General features: G+C 38.3%; 2 non-coding genes across 50 annotated transcripts in view; one reads left to right on the forward strand and one right to left on the reverse strand.

The window, feature by feature from the left end:
• The window catches only part of LOC138931086 (uncharacterized), a 74,749-nt gene that overhangs the window by 21,104 nt on the left and 32,997 nt on the right, over positions 1-20,648 (reverse strand). For 16 of the 49 annotated variants that reach the window (XR_011446376.1, XR_011446374.1, XR_011446359.1 and 13 more), the window contains exons 6-8: positions 9,439-9,530; positions 8,823-8,931; positions 8,057-8,184 (exon numbers count right to left, since the gene is read on the reverse strand). This is a non-coding gene — a transcript (uncharacterized protein). Of the gene's footprint in view, positions 1-8,056; positions 8,185-8,822; positions 8,979-9,438; positions 9,531-20,648 lie in introns of all 49 variants that reach the window. The other 33 variants (XR_011446390.1, XR_011446391.1, XR_011446381.1 and 30 more) reach the window with 7 other exon arrangements.
• TRNAC-ACA (transfer RNA cysteine (anticodon ACA)) lies at positions 5,306-5,378 on the forward strand. The gene has a single exon. It is a non-coding gene; the product is annotated as a tRNA-Cys (tRNA).

The raw sequence follows: 20,648 nt of genomic DNA on the forward strand, positions 1-20,648 counted from the left end.
CATCTTTTGTGATCACAATGCAGTAAGATTAGATGTCAACTACAGGAAAAAACTATTAACAATACAAACATATGGAGGCTAAATAACACGCTTCTGAATAACCAACTAATCACAGAAGAAATCAAAAAACAAATAAAAATATGCATAGCAATGAATGAAAATGAAAACACGATAACCCAAAACCTTTGGGATTCAGTAAAAGCAGTGCTAAGGGGAAGGTTCAGAGCAATACAAGCCTACCTCAGGAAACAAGAGAAAAATCAAATAAATAATCTAAATTTACACCTCAAGCAAGAAAAAAGAAGAAATGAAGAAGAAAAAGAAGAAATGAAGAACCCCAGGGTTAGTAGAAGGAAAGAAATCACAAAAATTGGGCAGAAAAAATGAAAAAGAAACAAAGGAGACAATAACAAAAATCACTAAAAGCTGTTTCTTTGAGAAGATAAATAAAAGAGACAAACCATTAGCCAGAGTCATCAAAAAACAAAGGGAGAAAAATCAAATCAACAAAAAGAAAAATGCAAATGGAGAAATCACAACAGACAACATAGAAATACAAAGGATCATAAGAGACAACTATCAGCAATTATATGCCAAGAAAATGGACAACTTGGAAGAAATGGATGAATTCTTACAAAAGTATAACCTTCCAAAACCGAACCAAGAAGAAATAGAAAATCTTAACAGACCCATCACAAGCATGGAAATCAACTTGTAATAAAAAATCTTCCAACAAACAAAAGCCCAGGACCAGATAGTTTCAGAGCTAAATTATACCAAAAATTTCAAGAAGAGCTAACACCTATCCTACTCAAACTCTTCCAGAAAATTGCAGAAGGTAAACGGCCAAACTCATTCTATAATGCCACTATCACCCTAATACCAAAACCTGACAAAGATGCCACAAAAAAAGAAAACTACAGGCCAATATCACTGATGAACATAGATGCAAAAATCCTTAACAAAATTCTAGCAATCAGAATCCAACAATATATTAAAAAGATCATACATCATGACCAAGTGGGCTTTATCCCAGGGATGCAAGGATTCTTCAATATTCACAAATCAATCAATGTGATATACCACATTAACAAATTTAAAGATAAAAACCATATAATTATTTCAATAGATACAGAGAAAGTCTTTGACCAAATTCAATATCCATTTATGATAAAAACCCTCCAGAAAGCACAATAGAAGGAACATACCTCAAGATAATAAAAGCCATATATGATAAATCCACAGCAAACATTATCACCAATGGGGAAGAACTGAAAGCATTTCCCCTAAAGTCAGGAACAAGACAAGGATGCCCACTCTCACTACTGCTATTCAACATAGTTTTGGAAATTTTGGGCACAGCAATCAGAGCAGAAAAAGAAATAAAAGGAATCCAGATTGGAAAAGAAAAGTAAATCTCTCACTGTCTGCAAATAACATGGTCCTCTACATAGAAAACCCTAAAGCCTCTACCAGAAAATTACTAGAGCTAAATCAATGAATACAGTAAAGTTGCAGGATATAAAATCAACACACAGAAATCCCTTGAATATAATAAGAAAATAGAAAGAGAAATTCAGGAAACAATTCCATTCACCATTGCAACAAAAAGAATAAAATACTTAGGAATAAATCTACCTAAAGAAACAAAAGGCCTATATATAGAAAACTATAAAACACTGATGAAAGAAATCAAAGATGACACAAATAGATGGAGAAATATACCATGTTCATGGGTCAGAAGAATTGATATAGTGAAAATGAGTATACTACCCAAAGCAATCTACAGATTCAATGCAATCCCTATCAAGCTACCAATGGTATCTTTCACAGAACTGGAACATATAATTTCACAATTTGTATGGAAATACAAAAAAACCTTGAATAACTAAAGCAATCTTGAGAAAGAAGAATGGAACTGGAGGAATCAACCTGCCTGGCTTCAGTCTATACTAATTAAGACAGTATGGTACTGGCACAAAAAGAGAAATATAGATCAATGGAACAAGACAGAAAGCCCAGAGATAAATTCATGCACCTATGGACACCTTATCTTTGACAAAGGAGGCAAGAATATACAATGGAGAAAAGACAATCTCTTTAACAAGTGGTGCTGGGAAAACTGGTCAATCACTGGTAAAAGAATGAAACTAGAACACTTTCTAACACCATACACAAAAACAAACTCAAAATGGATTAAAGATCTAAATGTAAGAGCAAAAACTATAAAACTACTAGAGGAAAACATAGGCAAAACACTCTCTGACATAAATCACAGCAGGATCCTCTATGACCCACCTCCCAGAGTAATGGAAATAAAAGCAAAAATAAACATATGGGACCTAATTAAAATGAAAAGCTTTTGCACAACGAAGGAAACTATAAAAAGGTGAAAAGATAGCCTTCAGAATGGGAGAAAATAATAGCAAATGAAGCAATGGACAAAGAATTAATCTCAAAATATACAAGCAGCTCCTGTAACTATTTCCAGAGAAATAAATGACCCAATCAAAAAATGGGCCAAAGAACTAAACAGACATTTCTCCAAAGACGACATACAGATGGCTAGCAAACACATGAAAAGATGTTCAACATCACTCATTATCAGAGAAATGCAAATTAAAACCACAATGAGGTACCATTTCATGCCAGTCAGAATGGCTGCTATCCAAAAATTCTACAAACAATAAATGCTGGAGAGGGTGTGGAGAAAAAGGAACACTCTTACACTGTTGGTGGGAATGCAAACTAGTACAGCCACTATGGAGAACAGTGCAGAGATTCCTTAAAAAACTGGAAATAGAACGCCCATATGACCCAGCAATCCCAATGCTTGGGATATACACCAAGGAAACCAGAATTGAAAGAGACACGTGTACCCCAATGTTCATTGCAGCACTGTTTACAAGAGCTAGCACATGGAAGCAACCAAGAAGTCCACTGGCAGACAAATGGATAAAAAGCCTGTGGTACTTATACACAATGGAATATTACTCAGCTATTAAAAAGAATGCATTTGAATCAGTTCTAATAAGGTGGATTAAACTGGAGCCTATTATATAGAGTGAAGTATGTCAGAAAGAAAAATACCAATACAGTATATTAATGCATATATATGGAATTTAGAAAGATGGTAACGATGACCCTATATGTGAGACAGCAAAGGAGACACAGATGTAAAGAACAGTCTTTTGGACTCTGTGGGAGAAGGCAAGGGTGGGATGATTTGAGAGAACAGCATTGAAGCATGTATATTACCATATGTGAAACAGATCACCAGTCCAGGCTCAATGAATGAGACAGGGTGCTCAGGGCTGGTGCACTGGGATGACACTAAGGGATGAGATGGGGAGGCAGGTGGAGGGGGGTTTAGGATGGGGGACACATGTAAACCCATGGCTGATTCATGTGCTGCTGCTGCTAAGTCACTTCAGTCATGTCCGACTCTGTGTCATCCCATAGATGGCAGTCCACCAGGCTCCCCCGTCCCTGGGATTGTCCAGTCAAGAACACTGGAGTGATTCACATGAGTGTATAGCAAAAACCACTACAATATTGTAAAGTAATTAGCCTCCAATTAAAATAAATAAATATTTTTTTATTAAAAAAATTCTGAAAACAAATGATACACAGCTGAAAGTAGTTTAGCAAACAATAGTGGTTGCTAGATAATACCAGCTAAATTAAAACATTCATCACTGTATTATATATATGGATGCTAGATAATTTTTTAAAGTAGTAATTTGGAAAACAGGGCATAACTAAATGTTAAGTATAACATTAACACGTTTTATCCTTTTTTGGAACCCATATCAGATTGTCTCAGGGCATATGCTTACTAGGGCAACTTTATGTTTGACAAAAGTAACCTGAAGTTACTGCAATAATAGTACAATAAAGTATATTATAACAACACTTGGAAATATTGCTAGTGACAAACCAGAGTAACAAAGCTAAAAGTAAGGATATTGAATTAAACCAATTGTATATCAGCACTATACTATACTGCGCACAAACACTGATGTCATACTTTATAAGCCAGAACCTATAATTGAACAAAATTAAGGAATGAAACAAGCACCCTTGAAATTCTTCAAATGAATTTTTGGCTAACTGCATAGTCATTAGGTTACTGTACTCTCAATCAAAACCATATATTGTGGATTAATTTAGTACTAGAGTCTTGCAGGGAGAGAGGACCTTTGTGTCCATAAGGCGACAACAAACTTTGAAATATTTCCCAACACAAAAACCTCCATAAATTCAGGAGCAAGATACCTAAAATTATAGGAAAACAGCCACTGCAATAAACATAAAACATACACTAATCTACTTTAAATGTCACATACCTCAGTGAATGTGGAGATAAAGTTAATGATATTAGAAGGAAATGAACAGCTTTAATCAACACAAAAATATTTTTGACTCTTTAGTACTATTAGATTGTGACGTTAATGGAAGTTAACATTAACAACTTCCATTTCTGGAAGAGAGTAAGAGACCAAGTTTCTGATGAGAGTGATAACCCTAACATATCTGAAAGGCATCATATTATGGGTAAATTGAGTCACAGAGTTTCCATTACGTCTCCTCTTTGTCCATTAAACTATGTAAAATCTGAATTAACTTTTCTTGGAGTTAGTTATATGAGTGAAAACCTCACTCCTATCCTGTTATGGAGGATCTACAGTAACTGGCAAGACCACTACTTTACATATCTGATGATCAAAGTGATCCTCAAATAAGAAAATCACACTGTAGATAACACGCATGCCATATATAACCTACCACAGTTGAGAATCACAGTGCCCTCAAGAACCTTACAATATTACTGTTTTCCTACCATCAGTGGAGCTTTACATTGAGAGTAATAATCCCTGAAGGGAAGTATGCAACCAATACCACTAATACAAGCTGTGGAAAATTAAGTACTGGTAGATTTCTACAATCACTGCTTATTGTTCACAGAAATACACAACATTTAGAGGTATACTGTAAATTGCTGAGTAAGACACTAAAGAGACCAGTAAACAGACTTATTAATACCTTCAACAACCAGAAAACACAAACTAACAAATTATCGGACCTTAAAAGCCTATTACACCTTAAAATTACTTAAATGTCTAACAATAGAAGACACTCAACAACAATTCTAAAACATATCAGTGACTCAGAATGGAGGAACCATACTGTAATGTTACTGAAAAACTGGGGAGCATTTCTGGTCTGTAGTGATTTCACAAAGGGTGCTGACATGTAGATAAATGAGGCATGACATAAAAGCTATTATAGTGGTTACCTTACTTCCCTCGTGGCTCAGACGGTAAAAGCGTCTGCCTACAATGCAGGAGACCCAGGTTCGATCCCTGGGTAGGGAAGATCCTCTGGAGAAGGCAATGGCACCCCACTCCAGTACTCTTGCTTGAAAAATCCAATGGACAGAGGAGCCTGGTGGGCTGCAGTCCATGGGGTCACAGAGTCGTACACGACTGAGTGACTTCACTTTCTTTCACTTTCACTATGTCCACAAGATGGCGCCAAATTCCTACCAATCTCAATATTTGATTACATAACAGAGATACTAAACTGCACTGCTGATGACACTTACTGCCTACATTTATGTGAACATCAAACCATCTAAATTCCCCAAGGGCAATGATGCATGTACCAACTGAATACAAGTTCGGATTAGTTCCAACTTGTCTACAGTTGAGTTACAAATCTGGAAATGCCCGTTAAACCTATGAAAAGGCAGACACTTTACCGTATGAGCTACCAACTCTCAAATACAACACCTAATAGCACCTATATGACAGGAAATACTTACAATGCGGGAGACCTGGGTTCAATCCCTGGGTTGGGAATTTCCCCTGGAGAAGGAAATGGCAACCCACTCCAGTACTCTTACCTGGAAAATCCCACGGATGGAGGACCTTGGTAGGCTACAGTCCATGGGGTCGCAAAGAGTCAGACACGACGGAGTGACTTCACTTCACTGACTATCCCACAGCTATTCCTTATCTTCCTCTTAATTGTTTCTTAATAGATAAAAAGCCAAGACTCTAAAATCCCTGAAATGTCAAAAGCAAAAGTACTAAAAGAGCTCATACAGTTTGCCTGAGTTTTCAATCTAGCTTAGGGCAGGCCAGATAAGCCACCCACAGCCAACCCCTAGATATCAGTGTTCACACATAGAAACTGATAGGGCCTAATCAGGCAATTAGTCTATTCAACTTTATAGAATATGGATTTGTATTTCTTCTCTTAACCATACATCCCTTATCTTGAGGCTTGGGAATGGCACTATCTACCCCCCAAATAGCTCTGGTGTTAACAACAGCCCCAAAGAACTTAATCAACCCTAACCATCTTCTGAGATGTATAATTTCTTCTGATACAGTACCAGGCTATCAACCATGGCAAAGTCTAATAATGCCAACTGAGTCCTTGTCCTACCACCCTGCTCGTTGGACATAAAGGCATCTCTCAGATTCTGCCTCATACTACCTTACAGTTTGATGTGAGAGGATATTAGGTATCCAACAGCAGGCTAAATGTAAGTGATTACATTTCCCAATATTTGGCATTCCTTGGAGGCCAGAGTGAAATAAGTAACTTCCTAGACAGACTAAACTAATTCGTAGGCACTGTGAAATGAGAGCTCACTAGTGATATGGTACAAGACTAAAGATTAATGGGAGAAACCTACAAAGGACACCCTAAATTGCCCTGTTCACCCTCTTACTAGGTCAGTTGTCATCTCAAAATTCCTGCTGTCATGAACACTTATTTACTTAACAGCCAAGCTGCTACTAAACTAGTTCAGTTACCTGGAGTTAATGCCTCATAGGCAAAAGCAGGAAGGTAAGGCACAGAGAATAAGCCACAGTTTAAAAACAGAAGCCTTCAACAAGTAAGCCATTTTAAAGGTAACCACACAACCACCATTTTAAAGGTAAAAGGAGAAGTCTTAAAATTATACAAATGAGGCACCAAGAGGCACATAATTCACTCTTTAATGACTCCATAAAACCCCTCAGTTGTCTGGCTCCAGACATGAACTCCCAAAAGCCAGCACGCCACAAACTATAGCTGAATCACTGATACTCCCAAGCTCCCAGGAGATAATAAGACCGAGAGATGGTGATCCCTACCCCTACCACACTTATATCCCAAAATAAGGATAAATGACCCCCCATACTCCCATCTGCTTTGCTGAGTCTTATGAGGACTTCTTTATTGTATAAACCTGCCAGCTTTCCCAGGCAGGTGGCTAAACTCTGAATATGAAGGGCTGGAGAAAGTGGAGGTGAGAAGGAAGATTAAAAAAACAAAAAGCATTAGACTCAGATAAATGAAAGGGGCAAGAAGGAATAACTGTATGTGCCAGGGGAAGGACAGTGAAACATGAATCTACAAGGGGCCTTGAATAAGGGCTAGAGTGTGGACACTGCAGTATGATCACCTGGGTGTAAATCCCTGTTTTGCAAATGACTTGCTGTCTGACCTTTGAAAAGTCATCAAAGACCTTTGACAAGACTATGTAAGCTACAGTTTTCCCATCTGTAAAATGCGGGTAAGACTACTCATAGCACCTAAATTAAATGCTTTAAGTCAGTATTAAATGCTTTAATAATAACATAATAATGAACAGTGTCTAAAACACAGGAACTACCTAATTAATGTTAGTTGCTTCTAAATCTAGGCTTCAGCAGTCTTGGTCTATCAGTCACTCTGCTTTCTTTGCTGTTTCAGTCCTGACACAGTGATGCTATTCTCACTAGGGCCATGTGACCAGGAAAGAAACTGTGCCAGGTCTAAGGGCTTGTGCACATTACAACGGAAGTAACTCACATGTACATGAATTAAGTATATTTAAATGTCAACATGAAAAAATTTGAGATCTAGAGATTCAGAAACTTCAAGGCCATGTCAAAGCTGAGGGCCAATAAATAGAAAGCTTCTCAATCCCAAATGAGTCCCTGGAAAAGGAGTAAAGCCTTTCAAAAAGACTGCAGCCAAAACTGGAGATACAGGTCTGATGCCCAAAGCCTACCTTCGTACCCTGTTGAAGCAGGTCTCTGTCAGGGCAGTGAGCACTAACAGCCCCAACCACTGCCACAGAAGTGTCTTTGAAGAACAGACAGTGATCAATTCTCCCTCTGTGCACAGCCATTTTCTTTCCTATTAAAAAAAAATAAAAGAACTCATTTAGAAAAAACTGTCCTGTTGTGGAAGGCTAACTGCCCTTTAGCTGAATCAAAGGTTTAACTGCTGAGAAACCATGGGTATTTCTTGAACAAATATCTAAGTGCATACGGGTCATATGATGCCAAGCAAATATTGGGACATTTTCATACCATTGAAGGTTAGCCAGGCTTCTCTTCCTTTGTTAACTGTGAGTTAACTGAATCTCAAACAATTCGAAGCATTCCTTGCAATGTAAAATACCATGAAGTGAGCCTTCAAAGTATAACTTAAAAAGCATTCTGGTCTTGTTAAAATTATTTTCTTTCCAATTCACTTTGATTATCTGTACAATGTATGTGATATTAACACCAATGATAACTTATTTATCAGAGGATATGGGAAAGATAGTATCTCCAAGGCCTATGAGAGGTAATAATCAACAGGAATACAGACAGAGATATTCAGTTTGGGCACAGTAAAGCTCTGGTTTTATTTTCTTTAACCAACTGGACTGTGCATTGTAGTTTATAAGTTACTCTGTAGTTTAAAGGAATAAAACTTTCCCTGATAGAAAGACAGCACAGCTCTCTTCCCAGCAACATGAAAGACAATGGGGTTGAATGATTGCTCACCTGACTTAACTCTACAGTCCTCAGTGGAAGAGATGGAAAGTCAAATGGAGGCGCAGGACCTGAAGACATAAGAATCTGAATTTCCAAAGTTGAACCTGGGCTGAAACATCTGAGGCAAAACAGTTGACTTGATGGCAGGCTGACTCCCAGGAATCTCTGTCTCAGTAGCCAGATAAAGGAAGCAAAAGGCAGGTCTCTACTTGGGAAGTCAACTGAATACTCTGGAACAAGTCTCATTCTAAAGTACTTTGGGGAGAAGGAATAAACTGGAAGAGTGGGACTGACACACACACATATATATAATATAAAAAATAGATAACTAATAAGGATCTACTGTGTAGCACAGGGAACTCTACTCATAGTCTGTAATGGTCTATATGGGAAAAAAATCTAAAAGAGAGTGTATTTATGTGTATTTATAACTGATTCCCTTTGCTATACACTGGAAACTAACACATGTGTCTCCTTGGACAATTCATTTCCGAGTGTTAGATAAGAGCCCAGTTTCGGGCCCTGGAAGGGGTCTGCCTTCCTGCAACAAATGGCGACTCTGGTGGGACTCTTCTTTCCTGAGACTGACATCCTGACCACTCAGGGTACTCAGGGGCCAGCTTACCTGCCAATGGACCAGACCCAGGGGCTGCAACTGGGATCCTTTTGTCCCTGGTCTCCTCCTGACGTGGACAACTGGCCAGAGTGCCCCAACTGCTAAGGAACAAGAGACTTTATTGACCTCTCTCCCCTTCCCTTTCTCTTTCCTCTCCTTAACCCTTCCTATTCTTCCCTGTTTTTCTAGTCCCTCGGTCCTGGACGCAGGAATCTCGTCAAAGGGCCCTCAGCCTGAGCTAAGGATTGGAGACTGATCACCTCCTCTTGGCAGAGAACTCAAATTCCGGTTCTGGTCTGGCCTGATTTCTGGTAGGGGCGAGTTCCAGTCCTCTCTTCTTTGGAGGCCCAGGGAAAAGTCCCATAACGCCTGGGCATCTGCAGGTGGCAGGAGACGTCTGTAAGGCCACCCCTTTCACCTCCCCTCTCCCGCCTCCTCCCCCTTCTTCTTTCAACCTGGTTTTCTTTCCTCCCTTGAAATCTTTGATGTTAGTACTTGGATCTGAAGTTCTGTGTCTCTATAGGAGGTTTTCTGAGAGACTGTATTCTTGTATTTAAGGGCTTCCCTGGTGGTGCAGAGGTTAAAGTGTCTGCCTGCAATGTGGGAGACCTGGGTTCGATCCCTGGGTCAGGAAGATCCCTTGTAGAAGGAAATGGCAACCCACTCTAGTATTCTTGCCTGGAGAATCCCATGGATGGAGGAGCTTGGTGGGTTACAGTCCACGGGTCGCAAAGAGTTGGACACGACTGAGCGACTCCACTTTCACATAACTGATTCCCTTTGCTATACACTGGAAACTAACACTACATTGTATATCAACTATGCCAATAAAATTTTTTAAAAAATTAAAGTGCTGCTTCAATAGAGTGTAGTTAAGTTGCAAAAACATGTGTATAATAAGGTTGTTAGGATAGAGATACCACAAGAGAAAATACCAGAGATTTAAAGGGTAATTAAGAAAGTCCAAAGATGATGCTGTAGTATCTTGGGGCAACTAAAAGCTTAAGCTCTTCCATCAGAAGACACAGCTTCAAAAAGGGAGTCTACAGTTTACTGGCTGGACATTCTTGGCTTAGTTTTGAACTTCACTTAGTTTGATAACCTGTCTTTGAAATGTAATAAAAATGAAACTAGCTCCAGAAATGATTAGGTTACTACATCAAGTAAAAGCAATTAGAACAATTTTAGGCTTGGTTATCTCTAAAATGAACCAACCTGGGAGGAAATGGCCTTTATTAAAGGTCTTTTCTATATGGTTCACTGTCTGCCATGTTAAAAAACAGATGGGAAGATAAATGTCATATCCAGGTGTTCTATTAGAAGGGCACCTCAGTTAACCTTCTGAGTGCATCTACTTTGCTAGTGCAGCATTTAAACCTAAAAAAATGGGGAAATCTTAAAAGAGTTCCTGATCTTTCTAGGAGCACTATTCTCCCTGGACATTGAAAATGACCTCAATTTACCTCCAACTAAAATTAGAGACAAGGCTATGGTTTTTCCTGTGGTCATGTATGGATGTGAGAGTTGGACTGTGAAGAAGGCTGAGCACTGGAGAATTGATACTTTTCAACTGTGGTGTTGGAGAAGACTCTTGAGAGTCCCTTGGACTGCAAGGAGATCCAACCAGTCCATTCTGAAGGAGATCAGCCCTGGGATTTCTTTGGAAGGAATGATGCTAAAGCTGAAACTCCAGTACTTTGGACACCTCATGCAAAGAGTTGACTCATTGGGAAACACTCTGATGCTGGGAGGGATTGGGGGCAGGAGGAGAAGGGGACGACAGAGGATGAGATGGCTGGATGGCATCACTGACTCGATGGACGTGAGTCTGAGTGAACTCCGGGAGTTGGTGATGGACAGGGAGGCCTGGTGTGCTGTGATTCATGGGGTCGCAAAGAGTCGGACACAACTGAGTGACTGAACTGAACTGAAAATTAGAGATACCAAGGGAACATTTCATGCAAAGATGGGCTCAATAAAGGTCAGAAATGGTATGGACCTAACAGAAGCAGATGATATTAAGAGGAGGTAGCAAGAATACACAGAAGAACTGTACAAAAAAGATCTTCACAACCCAGATAATCATGATAGTGTGATCACTCGCCTAGAGCCAGACATCCTAGAATATGAAGTCAAGTGGGCCTTAGAAAGCATCACTACAAACAAAGCTAGTGGAGGTGATGGAATTCCAGTTGAGCTATTTCAAATCCTAAAAGATGATCGTGTGAAAGTGCTATACTTAATATGCCACCAAATTTGGAAAACTCAGCAGTGGCCACAGGACTGGAAAAAGTCAGTTTTCATTCCACTCCCAAAGAAAGGCAATGCCAAAGAAGGCTCAAACTACTGCACAATTGCACTCATCTCACACGCTGGTAAAATAATGCTCAAAATTCTCCAAGCCAGGCTTCAACAGTACATGAACCATGAACTTCCAGATGTTCAAGCTGGTTTTAGAAAAGGCAGAGGAACCAGAGATCAAATTGCCAACATATGCTGGATCATTGAAAAAGTAAGAGAGTTCCAGAAAAACATCTATTTCTGCTTTATGGACTATGCTAAAGCCTTTGACTGTGTGGATTACAAGAAACTGTGGAAAACTCTGAAAGAGATGGGAATACCAGACCATCTGACCTGCCTCCTGAGAAACCTATATGCAGGTCAGGAAGCAACAGTTAGAATCGGACATGGAACAACAGACTGGTTCCAAATAGAAAAAGGAGTATTTCAAGGCTGTATATTGTCACCCTGCTTATTTAACTTCTAGGCAGAGTACATCATGAGAAATGCTGGGCTGGAAGAAGCCCAAGCTGGAATCAAGATTGCCGGCATAAATATCAATAACCTCAGATATGCACATGACACCACCCTTATGGCAGAAAGTGAAGAGGAACTAAACAGCCTCTTGATGAAAGTGAAAGAGGAGAGTGAAAAAGTTGGCTTAAAGCTCAACATTCAGAAAACTAAGATCATGGCATCCAGTCCCATCACTTCATGGGAAATAGATGGGGAAACAGTGGAAACTGTGTCCAGCTATTTTTGGGGGCTCCAAAATCACTGCAGATGGCGATTGCAGCCATGTAATTAAAAGACGCTTACTACTTGGAAGGAAATTTATGACCAACCTAGATAGCATATTCAAAAGCAGAGACATTACTTTGCCAACAAAGGTCCATCTAGTCAAGGCTATAGTTTTTCCTGTGGTCATGTATGGATGTGAGAGTTAGACTGTGAAGAAAGCTGAGAGCCAAAGAATTGATGCTTTTGAACTGTGGTGTTGGAGAAGACTCCTGAGAGTCCCTTGGACTGTAAGGAGATCCAACCAGTCCATCCTAAAGGAGACCAGTCCTGGGTATTCATTGGAAGGACTGATGCTAAAGCTGAAGCTCCAGTACTTTGGCCACCTCATGCAAAGAGCTGACTCACTGTAAAAGACCCTGATGCTGGGAGGGATTGGGGGCAGGAGGAGAAGGGGATGACAGAGAATGAGATGGCTGGACGGCATCACCAACTCGATGGACATGAGTTTGAGTGAACTCCAGGAGTTGGTGATGGACAGGGATGCCTGGCATGCTGCGATTCATGGGGTTGCAAGGAATCGGACACGACGAGCAACTGAACTGAACTGAAACCATCACTGATAATGAGAGGGAGTCTACAGAGCCAAAACTCTGGGGATGAACTGCTTGAGTCACTCTGTGACCACTGGGGAGCAATGTTACTGAGTTTAACTGACCTCAAATATTGAAGCTGGAAAAAAAAGGGATATTAGCTTTATTTCCTCACCATTAAAACTAAGTCAAAGCACACACAGAAAGTGTATAGCACCATGTGCTCTGCTAATGTAAACTACTGCTATCCAAAGACTGTTACAAAAGAAATAGACTGCTGTCTGGAATAGGACAAATAGGTAAGATATGATAAAGCAGTATTTGAGAAGGATTAGTCATATTTGGCAGAAAGTGCTAGGAAAACATTAAAACGTTAAAATAATTAAAAGTGTTATCAACCAGTGAAAGTCAAAGGAACAGAGGCATCTCATAACATAGGACTGAAAGAGGAAGGCCAAGAACGGTAGATAACAGCAGGGCACAGAATAATTACCTTTGTTAGAGGTGAGACTAAATTGTGAAAGGATGTAGGGTTATATGGACAACATCTGTTTCTTGAATAAGGGTCTAATTACTTTACACTTGACCTCTTGATTTTACACTTCAGCTAATCAAGAGGTACAAAACAAACAGAAAATAATCAAGTTTCTAACCAGTTTATAATAAAAGAAATTATCAGGGAGATATTTACACAAGATATTTCCATAAGTATGTTAACTGCATTGATATGTTCAGATTTTAGTTTTTAAAAAACTTAAAATAATTCTAATGTCTAAAAAAGAGGTATGTTATACAAAAAATCATGGCTCAATTGAGATTAGTATGCACTTACATTTAAAGACAGGAAAATATTTTGTTAACTTAAGAGCTATTTTAAAATGTTACCAGCATACATACACATACTAAAAAGAAATGTACCAAAAATCTGAGTGGTTTTGGATATTCTTTTAATTGTGCTATGATATTTTATTTCAAATTTTCACAATGAATACTTATGCCTTTCATAATGTTTAATACATTGTATAATGGGGGGAAATTATTCTTTGAGTAACAGATATAAACTTGAACTTATTCCTCCCTAAAGGTCCCCCAAAAATATGAAAATAAGAAGGAAAAGAGGAATGTAAAGGGGAAATATTCAGGAAATGGACAATTCTAAACAACAATACTGATCTCTATTAAAAATTACTGCTAAAAGAAAAATATATTTAAAATCACATAAAACTATTTATTCAATTAGTGGTATTGTGTAATTTTAATAAAAAAAAAATAGACACTGATGCCAAAGGTCTCTCAACTAAAATAAGAATACATTTTTGTTAATTTTTGGAGAGCTTGTGCTAATATCAATATGGATGCCTCATAATTCCAGCAGACCCAAAGTTTTATCTTAGTACTGCAGGGCCAATTTCAAGATTTTTATTGCAAGAGTTAAATAATTCTCTATTAAAGTTTACTATGAGCAATTGGATGAGCTTAATAAAATGTGGAAACCAAACACATGACATGTATGTTGTAAAGTAGGACTATCCATTAGATAGTAAACAAAATGTGGTTTATAAAGAAAGTGTGTATGTAAACAAATATGTACTAATATAGGATATAGAAACACCAAATGTGTCATGTAAACAAACTGAATGCATAAATAAAGTGTGACATATGTATTACACACACACAATGAAATATCATTTTGCTATTTAAAAAAAAAGCAATAGAGTTCTGGCACATGCAACACTGAAAAACCTTGAAGATGTGGTAAGTAAAATAAGCTGCACACCAAAGGACAAATATTATATTGCTCCAATTATGTGAGGTACCCAGGACAGGCAAATTTTCAGAGACTGAAAGTAGATTAGAAGTTACCAGGCACTAGGGAGAGAGGGAGTATGACAAATGTACCATAGTAACTGATACAGGGGAACCTGAGTAGGGGATATATGAAAACTCTTTGCAACTTTTATGCAAATTGAAAACTGTTCTAAAATCAAAAAGTTTATTTTAAAAACAATGATCAGAATGATGATATCCACCTTCCCTTAAATTTTACTCTATAAATAGGTTACCACACACTTTGATTTTTCCATGTGCTGAAAATCAGACTTCTTATAAATTCAATAAAGGAAACTGAATCAAGTTTACAATATCCTTATTGAGACCCCTGATGTGCAAGGAAAACTTGGGGATAACTGTTTTGTGATATTGTGCTAAAATACAGGTTAAACAATCCACAGTTTTGTATATTTTGAAGAAAATTACTTAAGCAACTATAAAATGGTTAAATAAGAACACTGTAGTATACACACTAAAACGTTTCTGGATGGGCAATGAAGATGACCTTTAATAAAAATTGTTCATATTTTTACCAACTTTTGCAAAGATACTAACATAGGAAAACCATATAGAAACACTCACAGAAGGAAAGATGGATCATGTTTTCATTACATCGTTATTTGTGAAAGGAACAAAATGCTTTAAACTGTTAAATTATACTAGGCATGAATTTTAATTTCAAACTAAGAGCCAAGTATTCTGATGTATAGTCCAGAGTCACATGTTAAATGCCAATACTGATAATTTTTAGAACCTGGAACTGAATGACTTGTGTATGACAAGGGGTCCTGTTTAAGGTATGCAAAAACACATGGCAAGACAGAGGACTATGAATATGATAGTCGTGAAACATCTCATGAATATTACTTTGATAAAACTATGCAGCAACAGGCATGCAAGAAAGCACAGATCATGAAACATAGCACTGTTTCTGCTCTAGCTCTTCTGTTATGCATATTCTGATTAAAATCACCTTGCATACTAATTTTAACATGTAAATTTTCCTGTTATAAAGTCCATGTATCCATATCATATGACGTCTTTATGGTACAATTGACGAGGAAAAAAAATATAATAGCAGCTGGGAAAACCAAAAACTGGGTAGAATTGACACAAAATAGAATAATGAAAAAAACTCAGATGGAGACAACTCTAGATAAACAGTCATTGACACAAATATTATTATTGTTGTTCAGTCACTAACTTGTGTCCAACTCTTGGTGACCCCATGGACTGCAGCATGCCAGGCTTCCCTGTCCTTCACTATCTCCTGGAGTTTGCTCAAACTCATGTCCATTCAGTCGGTGATGCCATCCAGCCAACTCATCCTCTGTCGCCCCCTTCTCCTCCTGCCCTCAATCTTTCCCAGCATCACTGTCTTTTCCAATGAGTCGCCTCTTAGTATCAAGTGGCCAAAGTATTATACAGAACCAAGAAATTTAGAGTATATGGAATGGTGTCACATAAATGAATCTAAACATGAATAGGCAGCAAGTGAGCACAGAAAATAGTAACAAAATATTTACACAACCAAAATAATTCCATATTGTCACAGAAAAGACAGTTAACGGACTCACATATCAGTGAGTCCAGAAGCAGACCCAAATAAATTATGAAATTTAGTATTGATGAATTTCTAATAAATAGTATTAGGCAACTGGCTAGCCCTTTAAAATAGAATGTGAAATCATCATATGACTGTTGACATCAAAACATGATTCAAAAGGAACAATGATTTTGATTAAATTATAAAAAATATTAAAAAGAAGTTCAACTTACAGAGTTGCTCATTTGATTGTGTTTTTCCCCTTGACCTAATCATGTGCTAATTATATTCAGAGATTTCCTAAAATTGAATCATCTTTGATGGCCAGCATGAACACTATTTGCTTGTGTGTACTAGTCATGAATTTGTTCCTGCATTCTTCTCATCAAGTTCATATTTAGGTTATTTGCTTACACAGTTGTTATACAGTTGATCCTTGAACCCTGGTGTGGTTAGTGGCACTAACAATCCCCACTTCCACACAGTCAAATATCCACACACAAGTTTACAGTCAGCCCTCCATACCTGGGGTTCTGCATTCGTGGATTTAAGCAACTGGGAATCATATAGTATAGGACATATTTACTGAAAAACTAAATATTCTTGTATAAGAGCACCCTGGCAGTTCAAACTTCTGTTGTTCAAGGATCAACTATATATCATCATCAGAGACTGGTCCACAGGTCTATTTTTGTTTTTATCAGACTGTTTCTATAATATGCTGACTTTATGACAAGACTATCTATGCAGAGATTCTTTGAAAAGTTACACATGAGATTAGCGACAGTACTTGTACTGTCTGGGAACAAGGAAGATTGAGGACTAGTAAACAAGGGGTGGAAAACTATATCCATTTTAGCACAAATTGAATTATTTACTATTTGCATGTATCACTGTTTTTTTTTTATAAAAAAACTATTATCTGTGAGTGACAATTAAACTGGAATATTTTCAAAGAGTAATCTAGCAACCTAATGAATCAGATTTATTAGATGTGCATACTCGGACTTCCCTGGTGGTCCAGTGGTTAATAATATGCTTGTCAATGCAGGGGACACAGGTTCAGTCCTTGGTCCAGGAAGATCCCACATGCCACAGGGCAAATAAGCTCTCATGCCACAACTACAAAAAGCCCACTTGGAGCAACAAAGACCCAGGACAGCCAAAAAAATAATAAATGTGCGTACTGTCTTTACTCATAAACTATCATACAGAATTACTACTGCAAGTACCCCTCAACAAGTGTATAAGATACATAAAAATATAAATGAACATGTAACACACTGTTTGCATGAGGGGATGACACATATGGTATTGTATCCATATTGGTATTATATTCATACCAATGTTTACTCAACATTTAATGAGCAGCTACTAAGTAACAGGCAGTTTTAAAAGATGGAATCACACCATTCTGAAAGGACAAAGATGCTTGGTCTACAAAGACACAAACCATTGTATATATCAGCAAGGAGTTTACCTAGCAGCAGCACCAACAACCAAATGGCCACTATGCTGCCAATTAATCAGAGGTTATAAGGAAATATGCAAGATGGCAGCCCACCTTATGTTATTCCAATCTAATCTGATTCTCAGGTATTAATTCTTAACAGATGCCTCCATATATACCTTTGAGTTCCATGACTCTGACAGAAATTCATTGGTTAAAGATGTTGAAAGTAGGTAAGTCTATACCCTAAATTACAATGTAATTTCAGACCCAAGTTGCAAAGCTTACATGATATGCCAACTGTTCAATCCTGGGTACTGACAGACATATCATGTAATCTCTTAATTAGAAAATAATACAGCCAAAAGTATCTAATTACCAATTAAAGATCAGTCACTAAAATTACTACAAGATATACTGATCCCTGGAGAAGGCAATGGCACCCCACTCCAGTACTCTTGCCTGGAAAATCCCATGGATGGAGGAGCCTGGTAGGCTGCAGTCCATGCTAAGGGTCAGACACGACTGAGCGACTTCCCTTTCACTTTTCACTTTCATGCATTGGAGAAGGAAATGGCAACCCACTCCAGTGTTCTTGCCTGGAGAATCCCAGGGACAGGGGAGCCTGGTGGGCTGCCGTCTATGGGGTCACACAGAGTCGGACATGACTGAAGTGACTTAGCAGCATACTGATCCCTTGGGCTTGGATCACTAGATTTAGTCTAACATCAGAGGGAACATTCTGGTTCAACGGAACCCCTCAAGCAGAATTTAAGCCAGACACTTAACATTACTTCAACAGATTTTTAAGCTTCTACAAAGTGAAATAAACTGGAAATGATGCCAGGCTGCCATGGTATCATGATTCCAAGAGAAAGGAATGGATGATGATCAACAACATGAAGTAAAAAAGGACAAAATTCATCTAGAGATATCGTGAAAAAGGCTGTGTTTATGACCAACATGATTCCTGACCCAGACTTAAAATAATTTTAGCAAGAACATCTAATGGACAGAATTATGTTCCTTGGAACTTCTAATAATTGGAATTTAAGCCTCTAGGTCGCAATGTATATGGCAGGAGGTCCACTGTGACAATACAAAAAGTCCTTTAGAGAACACAAGCTACCAATGTTAGCTTGGTTACTTGGCCCCAAATATGGATTCTGCCTTAGGATACAAACTTGGTGATAAAATTCCCCTGAAGTTCAATGTTGCAACATCCTCCTCTCTCTTCTTATCTTGGCTTCATATCTTCTATACTGTTAGGTAACCTTCTTTCCTATGTACCATGTACTTTATTAAACATCCCCTAGCTCCTGATCTCTTGGAGAAAACCTAGAACCTGCTGCATGTATAAATTATGAACTATATCCATGGTATAAGAGGCATTTAATGCATACAAGTTGAATAAAAAGCCAATCAAAAAGAATAAATGAGTGAAGGTAGCTTTAAAAAGAAAACCTCTTATTAGAACATTATTTTAAAGACCACTGTGTAAAAGAAGCATCACTATGAACAAAGCTAGTGGAGGTGATGCAATTCGAGTTGAGCAAATCCTACAAGATAACGCTGTGAAAGTGCTGCAGTCAATATGACAGCAAATTTGGAAAACTCAGCAGTGGCCACAAGACTGGAAAAGGTCAGTTTCATTCCAATCCCAAAGAAAGGCAATGCCAAAGAATGTTCAAACTGCCACACAACTGCACTCATCTCACACGCTAGCAAAGTAATGCTCAAAATTCTCCAAGCCAGGCTTCAACAGTACATGAACCGAGAACTTCCAGATATTCAAGCTGGATTTAGAAAAGGCAGAGGAACCAGAGATCAAATTGCCAACATCCACTGGATCATAGAAAAAGCAACAGAATTCCAGAGAAACATCTACTTCCGCTTTATTGACTACACCAAAGCCTCTGACCATGTGGATCACAACAAATTATGGAAAATTCTGAAAGAGATGGGAATACCAGACCACCTTACCTCCTCCTGAGAAATCTGTATGCAGGTCAGGAAGCAACAGTTAGAACTGGACATGGAACAACAGATTAGTTCCAAATTGGGAAAGGAGTACTTCAAGGTACTATCACCCTGTTTATTTAACTTATATGCAGGGTACATCATGCAAAATCCTGGGCTGGATGAAGCACAAACTGGAATCAAGATTGCTGGGAGAAATACCAATAACCATGATACGCAGATGACACCACCCTTATAGCAGAAAGTGAAGAGGAACTAAAGAGCCTCTTCATGAAGGTTAAAGAGGATAGTGAAAAAGCTGGCTTAAAACTCAACATTCAAAAAACTAAGATCCAATCCTATCACTTCATGGCAAATAGATGGGGAAACAGTAGAAACACTGACAGACTTTATCTTCTTGGGCTCCAAAATCACTGTGAATGGGGACTGCAGCCATGAAACTAAAAGATGCTTGCTCCTTGGAAGAAAAGCAAAGACAAACCTAGACAGCGTATTAAAAAGCAGAGACATCAATTCGCCAACAAAGGTCCATATAGTCAAAGCTATGGTTTTTCCAGTAGTCATGTATGGATGTGAGAGTTGGACCATAAAGAAGGCTGAGCACCAAAGAATTGATGCTTTTGAACTGTGGTGTTAGAGAAGACTCCTGAGAGTCCCTGGGACAGCAAGGAGATCAAACTGGTCAATCCTGAAGGAAATCAACGCTGACTATTCATTGGAAGGCCTGATGCCGAAGCAGAAATTCCAATACTTTGGCCACCTGATGCAAAGAGCCAACTCATTAGAAAAGACCCTGATGCTG

This window comes from Ovis canadensis, chromosome X (assembly GCF_042477335.2).
Source record: "Ovis canadensis isolate MfBH-ARS-UI-01 breed Bighorn chromosome X, ARS-UI_OviCan_v2, whole genome shotgun sequence".
Taxonomy (NCBI): Eukaryota; Metazoa; Chordata; class Mammalia; order Artiodactyla; family Bovidae; genus Ovis; species Ovis canadensis.